This window comes from Benincasa hispida, chromosome 8 (genome assembly GCF_009727055.1).
Source record: "Benincasa hispida cultivar B227 chromosome 8, ASM972705v1, whole genome shotgun sequence".
Classification (NCBI taxonomy): domain Eukaryota; kingdom Viridiplantae; phylum Streptophyta; class Magnoliopsida; order Cucurbitales; family Cucurbitaceae; genus Benincasa; species Benincasa hispida.
Window position 1 is genome coordinate 27,045,262 of NC_052356.1, and position 10,155 is coordinate 27,055,416.

Below are 10,155 nucleotides of genomic sequence, written 5' to 3' on the forward strand. Positions count from 1 at the left end.
GATGCTCTATACTCGTCTAAAAAGCTATTACGCGTTGGCCATAGTCAGTAGGTATCAGTCTAACCCAGGCCAGGGTCATTGGACCATAGTAAAGAACATCATCAAGTATCTTTGGAGAACGAGGGACTACATGCTCGTGTATGGTTTGAGAGATTTGATCCTTACAGGATACACGGATTTTGACTTTTAGACTGATAAGGACTCTCACAAGTCCACATCAGGGTCAGTCTTTACTCTTAACGAAGGAGTTGTAGTGTGGTGTAGCACTAAGCAGGGGTGCATCGCCGACTCCATTATGGAGGCCGAGTACTTAGTGGCTTGCGAAGCTTCTAAGGAGGCCGTCTGGCTCAGGAAGTTCTTGACAGATGTGGAAGTTGTTCCAGATATGTCTAGGCCCATTACCCTCTATTGTGATAATAGTGGGGCAGTGGCAAACTCCAAGGAGCCAAGAAGTCACCGGCGCGGCAAACACATAGAGCGAAAGTATCATCTGATCCGCGAGATAGTGCATCGAGGGGACGTGATTGTCATGCAGATTGCTTCAAAGCACAATGTTGCTGACCCATTTACGAAGGCTCTCACGGCTATAGTGTTTGAGGGTCACCTATGGAGCATGGGTCTACAGGATCGCTCGCGGCTGGACTAGAGAAAGTGAGAGATTTTCTTGTACTGGGCTTTTATGCCCTAGTTTATTGTTTTGTACTAAGTTTTTTGTACACCCCACTTTGCTTTAGGACAAGTGGGAGATTGTTGGGGTTGATGCTCTAAAGTCTCGTGTCCTGTAGTTTGTAAACAGTATGTACGAACACTTGTGTTGTTTATATATGATATTTACTTCAACATCTTGTTCTTTTGTTCAAAAAAATATTTTATTTGCTTTACCACAAACCAATAAACACAAAATCTGCTGGTTATCTGTATGTGACTCAAGCATGTATGTGGTGACATACAAGTGGATCATGTCTTGAGTGATAACCAAAATGGTCTGTAGTAAATGGATAAAGGAAGGAAACCTTATCCTGGTAATTGATGCGTTATTTTATGAGATAGAAATATGGAATGAGATGCGGTGATGGAAATACGTTGAGCAACAAGTTTCTCAGTGGAATCCAAGTATTAAACCCCACTGACGTTTCCTGGTAAGTCCAGGGTCGAACTCAGGGACTAGGGAAAACAGTATGTGGTATAATTTCTATGCAAGAACTTTGCGGTAACCAAGAAATCAAATAGTTGTTTGGGTTTGTTGTTTGCAGTAATAAAATAAATAATTGCGGCGGATTTACGAAAAGTTCGATTATGCGGTAGATGCACTGAGTATGCAGAGAACGGGTGAGAAGGTCTTTAGCTATTGTTTCCTGGGAATGCGTCAAACTATGCCGATTCATCGCTATACTGTAATGCGACAAACAGATCATTTTCCAATGCAAATGCGGTGCTCCTAGTTCTAGGACGCATGTGTTGAATGCAACAATGTCCATAAAGCTTATTCCTAAGTCTCTACTCTTTTCCTATGCGATGATGCAAGATGCACACAAAGACAAGTTGACTGCACACAATCATATCCTATCTCTCGGATGCATGCGATGCATTAATAGCAAACAGTGCTTATTCCTAAGCTCCTATCTCTTGATTGTGCATTCTAATCTAACTCTCCCAAGCCTCGATTCTAACCTGACTTTTCCAAGCTTAGATCCTATCCTTAGACTACCCTCCCGAGTATCTCTAATGGACGAATGAAGCATATATAATACAAGATAATCGCACAGAATTAAGATCACAGTTATGCTAGCTAAGTGCTTCTCAACCCATTCGACAAATTTAGCAACTTATGCATAATAAACAGAGAGTGAACAGATATAAAGCAGTAAATTCCATTTCTATAGATGATTTTAAGTACAAAATGAAAATGGAAGATAAGGATAGAGAGTCTAGTAGCAATCTCTTGCTTCCCAAGGCTTTTACATTGTCAACTCTATTCTGTTCAAAAGATATTCCTACTTCCACAGGAGCTAGCCCTCTCTCTGATCTTGAAGCTTCGGCACTCTCCCAAGTTCACCAGAACGATCTATCAGCACAATCTCGTTTCTCTCATTTTCGCCTTAAAATAAAAGAAAAACTAAAAACAAGGCTATTCTAACTATGTGGAAAATTATCCAAGTATCCGAACTATCCGAACTGTCCAACTTTGCTGAACCCCTTTTCTGAAGGTTGCCTTCGGTATTTATAGAGCTTCGGGATGAAAGGCAGCTTCTTTCTTATGATTGCACAGATGGGATGACTTTAATTCTCTGACTGATGCGTCGAATATTTGTCACCGAAAAGCTGAGTGTACTTGTTATCGTTAGCGGCTTGTCAACTTAATTCAAATTTGACCGTCATCAGTTTTCTATCCCATCGTGATTAATTATGCTTGTCACCCAGATGCGCCCACCAAGTTGCGCCGACTCTATGCAAAAATCCTTCTTGAGTAGATATTTGTGAGCATAAATCACCGCAAAGCCTTGCAGTAATGCTGCGCTCGACCATTGATTTCTTGTGATCGCGCTTTCCGCCTTGCGTCAACGTATATTCTGCATAAAAATACAAAAGTTAACTGTTTTTATGCGATGAACGCATGTGACTGCAATGTTATGAACTTAATGCTTTTTGGATGCAATCTAACATATTTTATCAACGCAAACCTTCATTGTTTAATAACTTAGCACGTAATAACGTGCATTTCTGCCCGTTATCACACCCCCAAATTTAAACAATGTCTTTCCTCAAGCATAAGCTAAAGATTTTCTTTACAAGTCTCTTCTTAAAATATTTCTAAGACCTAGGGACTGCAAGTTTAACCTTCAGAAGGAATTTACTGGATTCCATGACATGCATGATTTATTTCAAAAAAACTTTTTTTCTAGGGTGTTTACTGATTTTTATCCTTGCATAATTTTGACATTGTTATTTTTTTCTGACCTTGCACTGATCCAAGTGCCTTGCCTTCGTTTTGGCTTGCCCCTACGTGTGTCACGCGGACATCTAACTACGAGCCAGACGCTCTTTCTCAGACTAAACTCATACCTATTCGGTAGCGGAGTTGCAGTCATTTATTTATGTGTTGATCTTGGCGACTTACTTTCATTTTGGCTTGCCCCCACGTGTGTCATGCGGATATCCAACTACGGGTAAGTGCCTTTCACAACTTAACTCTTATCAACATGGGTTTCCCCATTGCGGTGATAGTGGAGTTGTTATTCTCAAAATTTTCCCTCTTTTTTTTTTCTAAGAGCTAAAAATAGCAAGGTCGAAAATAAATACCTCACCCCCAAATTTAAAATGTGGAAATGTCCTCATTGCCAAAAGATTGAAAGAAGTCATGCGATGTTCTTAGGAAGTTTGGTAAATGTTCAGTTTGAAAGAAAGCTAGTAGACCACTAACTTCTAGAAATATTTCATAAGGTAACTTTCTTAAAATTAAGTTGACTCTAGTATATACGAAAAAATACAAGCATGTGTTTCGTCATTGAAATCATAATTGGCAAAGAGAAAGAAGGCGGTGACTTACTAAATTTATTAATGCTAAATGATTGCGGTAATCAAAGAGGATGCGGTGATAAACTTTCAAAATTAAAATGTGATGCGATAGTGCATAATTTGGAATAAAGTGAAGGAAAAATACAACCCCTAAATTTGCGTTGTCGCCCGCATTGTTTGTTGACGCATCCTGCTTTGCAGCAATCTACTTCCTTCGGATTGCTCTGATGGAATAAAGTAGTGCATCTTCATGCAGCGCCTCCACAATCGTGTACCTTGATCGTTTGCAAAGAAAACATTTAGAGGTTCAAATGATTTAAAAAAAAAAAAATCTTTTACCACATTTTTCTTAAAGTAAATATGCGATAAAAGATAACAACAAAGTGATGAAAGTTCATGCGGTATTGATGTAGAGAAAGGATATTCAAAAGGATGACGTCCCTGATGAGGTTGAGTCTTATAGTAACTCAGGGACTGCTTATTCCAAGCTAGGCTTTTCACGTCCACGATGGTTTTTTCTTCTTTTCTTGATCTTCTGGAATCTTGACTGCCTTAATCTGGAGCTTTTCCATATTGATGTTCATTATGATTTCCTCCTTGTGCACATCAATTTGAGTGCGACCGGTCGAGAGGAATGGTCGTCTCAATATGATGGGCACATCTTCGTCCGCTTTATAATCCAAAATGATGAAGTCTGCCGGCAAGATGGATTTATCAATTGAGATTGCGTCATCTTTCAACTCTCCCTCAGGATGTATTCGAGATCTGTCCGCAAACAGAAGAATCTCTATCGTGGGTATGAGTTTGTCGATATTCAATCATTTGAAAATTGATAGCGGCATTACGTTTATACTCGCCCCAAGATCGAATATTGCTTGGCCATTGTAATCCGTCCAATAAAGCATGGTATCGTGAAGATTCCGGGGTCATACATTTTTGGTAGGATCATAGCATTTTGCGTTACTGCCACTGTCACGATCTTGTCTTCATCATTTTGTTTTTTTTTTCAATCTTTGCAGGACGGGAGGTAGCTGGACTTCTTTTGTCTCATGTTCTGAAGGCTTGAGGGTGGACGCAACTTCGGGGTTCATCTTCTTGGGCTTTTCCGAATTATAAGTCAACGGATCCTTGGCTGTTACCACATTCAAGTTGGCGTGATGGATTCCTCCCCTACTTCCGTAGTCATTTTTTCGCTTAGCAAGGAGACTGCTAAGTATTGTTCCTTCCCTGTACCCCCGGTTTTGCGAGGAAGCTCAGTTGAGCTCGACAACGCTCCTTGCTGTCTATTTTTGAGCTCGCCTACAATTTGTCCTAATTGAAATTCGAGATTTTGAATGAACGTTGCTTGATCCTGAAGCACTGATTTCTTCTTCTCAATGTACTGCTTCAACAGCTCTCTAAAGATGAAGATTGCGGTATTTGCGAGTTGCTAGCTTGGTTATGTGTTGGACCGTTGGTTCGCGGGAAAAATCCAGGTGGCCCTTCTTTTTGCGCCACCGGTTGGAAGCTTTATTGTTGATTTTTCCACGCAAAATTTGGGTGGTTTCTCCACCCGGGGTTGTACATATTGGAATAGGGGTTATTCTTTATGAAACACATTGACTGCGGGTCTTCTGGGCATTCTTCCATCCAATAAGCATTTCCACAGATGACACAACTTGCGGTCGTTTGAGCAACTTGCATTGACCTGCCCTTTCTTCGCTCCCGTGCTGTTAATTGTGATGACTTGTATCAAACTCATCATCGCAGTCATTTGATTTTGAAGGGATGCGATGGCTCCATTGTTTGTGTCATTGTCTTTTATTCTTAATCTTTGATTGCTTTCTCGCCAATCCTCATGATTTTTGGAAATGCGATAAAGTATATTTTTTGCCTCCTTATATGTTTTGTTAAGCAGACCACCAACTGTTGCCGCATTGGCAGCGGTCTGCGAAGCAGGCTTCAGTCCTTGGTAAAAAATCTCCATTTGCAAGCAGTCTGGTAATCCATTGTGTGAACAGTCTCTTACCAGCCTCTTGAACCTCGCCCAAGCATCACTGAGCGATTCGTCAGTTTCTTGTTCAAAATTTGTTATTAATTTCCTTCTTTTGGCATTCTCGGTTGGTGGACATACTCTTCATAAACTTTTCCACCACTTGTTCCCACGAAGTTATCTCCCCCAGTTCGAGAGAATACGCCCATTTTCTCTGTAGATCGCATAGGAAAAGTGGGAAAAAAGTGAGTCGAACTTCCTCGATGGAGATATTCGGGAACACAAAAGTGTTGCATATTTCTATGAAGCTCTAGAAGTGGGTGTGCGGGTCTTCACCACGCCTCCCTCTAAACTGCCCAGCAGCCTGGATCATCTGCAGCATTACCGATTTCATTTCAAACCTTGATCCATCTAACGTTGGCCTCATGATTCCTGGAGAGAAATCGTAAAGGTTGGGCGACGCATAGTTCCGAATGGGTCTATTGCGGTCATTCGCCAGAAGGAGGGGTTGGCCATTATATTGTTTGCGTTTATGGCCGTTTCTTCCGGTTGCTCCGCCATATCGTCTTTATCTGGTTGTTGTTGTTGACGGCTACCTCTTAGTCTTCGTCAGAATGTCCTCTCAATCTCTTGGTCGTAATTTTCCAGAGATTAAAAGCTATAAAGAAATAAGAAAAATTATCGTTAGCACACTGAATTGCCGAAGTCCCTGGAAACGGCACCAAAAACTTGATGCGTTATTTTATGAGATGGAAATATGGAATGATATGCATTGATGGAAATGCGTTGAGCAACAAGTTTTCTCAGTGGAATCCAAGTATAAACGCCATTGAGTTTTCTGATAAGTCTAGGGTCGAACTCAAGGACTAGGGAAATCAATATGAGGTAATAATTTCTAAGAAGACTTTGTAGTAACCAAGAAATCAAATAGTTGTTTTGAGTTGTTGTTTGAGGTAATAAAATAAATTATTGCGACGGATTTGAGAAAAGTTCGATTATACGGTAGATGCACTGAGTATGGGGAGGAATGGGTTGAGAAGATATTTAGCTAGCATTTCCTGGGAATGCGTCAAGCTATGCGATCATGCTACACTCATGTGACAGCAAATCATTTTCCAATGCAAATGCGGTGCTCCTAGTTCTAGGACGCATGTGTTGAATGCAACAATGTCCATAAAGCTTATTCCTAAGTCTCTACTCTTTTTCTATGCGATGATGCAAGATGCACACAAAGACAAGGTGACTGCACACAATCATATCCTATCTTTAGGATGCATGCGATGTGTTAATAGCAAACAATGCTTATTTCTAAGCTCCTATCTCTTGATTATACGTTCTAATCTGACTCTCTCGAGCCTAGATTCTAACTTGACTTTTCCAAGCCTAGATCCTATCCTTAGACTATCCTCCCGAGTATCTCTAATGGACAAATGAAGCATACATAATATAAGATAATCGCATAGAATTAAGATCCCCAATTATGCTAGCTAAATGCTTCTCAACCCATTCGACAGATTTAGCTACTCATGCATAATAAACAGAGAGTGAACAGATATAAAGAAGTAAATTCCATTTATAGATGATTTTAAGTAAAATGACAATGGAAGATAAGGATGGAGAGCCTGGTAGCAATCCCTTGCTTCCCAAGGCTTTTACACTGTCAACCCTATTATATTCAAAAGATATTCCTGCTTCTGCAGGAGCTGGCCCTCGCTCTAATCTTGAAGCTTCGGCACTCTCCCAAGTTCACCAGAACGATCTATCGGCACAATCTCACTTCTCTCGCTTCCGCCTTAAAATAAAAGAAAAACTAAAAACAAGGCTATTCTAACTATGGGGAAAATTATCTAAGCATCCGAACTATCCGAACTGTCCAACTTTGCTGAACCCCTTTTCTAAAGTTTGCCTTCGGTATTTATAGAGCTTCGGGGTGAAAGGCGGCTTCTCTCTTATGATTGCACATATGGGATGACTTTAATTCTCTGACTAATGCGTTGAATATTATTCACCGAAAACCTGAGTGTACTTGTTATCGTTAGTGGATTGTCAACTTAATTCGGATTCGACCGTCATCAGTTTTTTGTCCCATCGTGATTAATTATGCTTTTCACCCAGATGCGCCCATAAAGTTGCGCCGGCTCTATGCGAAAATCATTCTTGAGCAGATGTTTGCGAGCACAAATCACCGCAAAGCCTTGCGGTAATGTTGTGCTCGACCATTAATTTCTTGTGATTGAGCCTTCTGTCTTGCGTCAACGCATATTCTGCATAAAAATACAAAAGTTAACTATATTTATGCGATGAACGCATGCGACCGCAATGTTATGAACTTAATTCTTTTTGGACGCAATCTAACATATTTTATCAACGTAAACCTTCATTATTTAACAACTTAGCACTGTAATAACGTGTATTTCTGCTCGTTATCAGTAACGCTACGGACATGACCCGCTTTGTGGAATGGTCACAAGTGTTGTGACTTGTCACAGATGGCCTGATCCTGATCATTCGTGTTAAGGACATGCATGCAGGGGCGTCCTATACAAAGAGTTTGTATAAGACCTGACCATGAAGTGTTAACGTCTCGTTATATAACACCGTTCATGACAGAGATTTCACTTCACTAGGATGACCGTAGGTAACATGACCTCAATCCTGAGTGAGTTGAGAACTCTTGCCATTGAGGGTGGTTCTTTGATTTGTATGGGTGCGAGTGGCCAGGTTACCGATTTAAACCTACCATTTTGGGGATTCATCTAATTTGGGAGTTGGGAACTCAGTTACACAAGATGGAATTCACTCCTTCCCCGAGGCAGGGGTAAGTAGATAGATGGCTCCCTTAAGGGCTGATTCCGGGGCTTGAACGATGTGGTGCCACACACCTTCTCTTGGCTTGAGAGGTGTTCACATATATTTGGGCTATGTTGTATTATTCATTAGAGGAATCAGTGGTACTTAAGGAGTGAGATGTAACTACAGGGGAAAATGGTAAATTGGCTCGGCTATACTTACGAGCATCTGTAAAGGGTCATCGTACTCATGATTGGTTATATCTGATGGACAGAGAAATATATCTGTGGTAAGAAGAGTTTAGCTGTTGGTCTTTAGTATAATCACTGATAGTTAATGGATGGTGGATCTCGTGGTTAAAGAGTTTAGTCAGTTATTCACGTACTGTTGGAGCTTTGAGCCACGGGTCTATTAGGGCCCCTAGGTAGCTTGGATAAAGTCGAGAACTAGTGTTTGGGTTAATTTGAAATGTTCAAATTGATAAGAGGAAGTTCAATTATTATGATATAATTGGACTGGTTAATTATATATGATATAATTGGCTAAATGTATGAGATACAATATTTTGGAGGAAATTAGATATAAATATGATTTATATCAAGTAGAGGAGAAAATACTATAGTAGATATGTGATATCAAACTATAGGATATAAATATAATATGATTATATTTATTAATTAATTAATTGATTAATTATATGATAATTAATCCATTTTTCCACATTCGGATGTAGGTATTGGGCAGCGTTGGTTATGGTAACCGACAGATTAAAAATGAAAAGAGTTTTTTTTTTCATTTTGGAGTGTGCATTCAATATTTCCTAAACAATCGTTCAGCTTTTCATACATGATCGTGTAGCTCCTCTATGCGATAAGCACTTCTGCTATACGATAGCACTGTTTTATCTCCCACTTGCTTATCATCTACACGACTCGTTATCCTCCGTCCTCTACCAAATTCAACAAATCCCACCCTTTAGGTTTTCACTCCGAGAATACCCGGGGTTCATTAGTGGTGGTGTCATCCTCGCTGCAGCGTTCGTGTTCACGTTGATCGTGCTGTTGCAGTTGATGTTCCCACTGGGTGTTGGTAGATCTATTGGAGGGATTCGCCGCGTTGGGGTTCTAAAGTTCGAAGACAGTCTTCAACTGGTATGGAATCCTTTCCCTGTTATTTATTTTGTTCTGAGCATACCGAAATTTAGATTGATGTGCATAACTGTATGTGTTGAATGTATATCATTTGTGTTTCGGTCACGGTGAGATCGGAGCGATCTGAACACGCTTATGGAACTCTCGGGATGAGATCCTTCACATACAACACAAGAAAAGCTACTGATCTGTTGATGATTTTCTTTTAAACACAAGACTCATCAACATTCTGATCAAAGCCATAAGATTTGATCGTAGTATCAGATCTTATATTCCAAGATCGAGAAGTTGGTGTTAATCCATAAATGGACCGATTAAGCTTGCAAATCTTTTGCTCTTGACCTTGGGTTATGAATCCCTCAGGTTTCTCCATATAAATGGACTCCTCAAGATTTCCATTCAGAAAAACAGTCTTGACATCTATTTGTCAAATTTCATAGTCCTAATATTAGGCAATGGACATGAGTATCTGGATAGACTTCAACATGGTAACAGGTGAGAAAGTCTCCTTATAGTCGACTCCTTTAACTTGGGTATAACCCTTTGTCATAAGTCTAGCCTTAAAGGTTTGCACCTTCCCATCAACACCTTGTTTTCTCTTATGGATCCATTTGCAGGTATAGGTTTAACCCCATCAGGTTGATCTACAAGATCCGAAACCGAATTGAAGCACATAGACTCCATTTCGAGATCCATAGCTTTGATCCATTCATCTTTGTTAACATC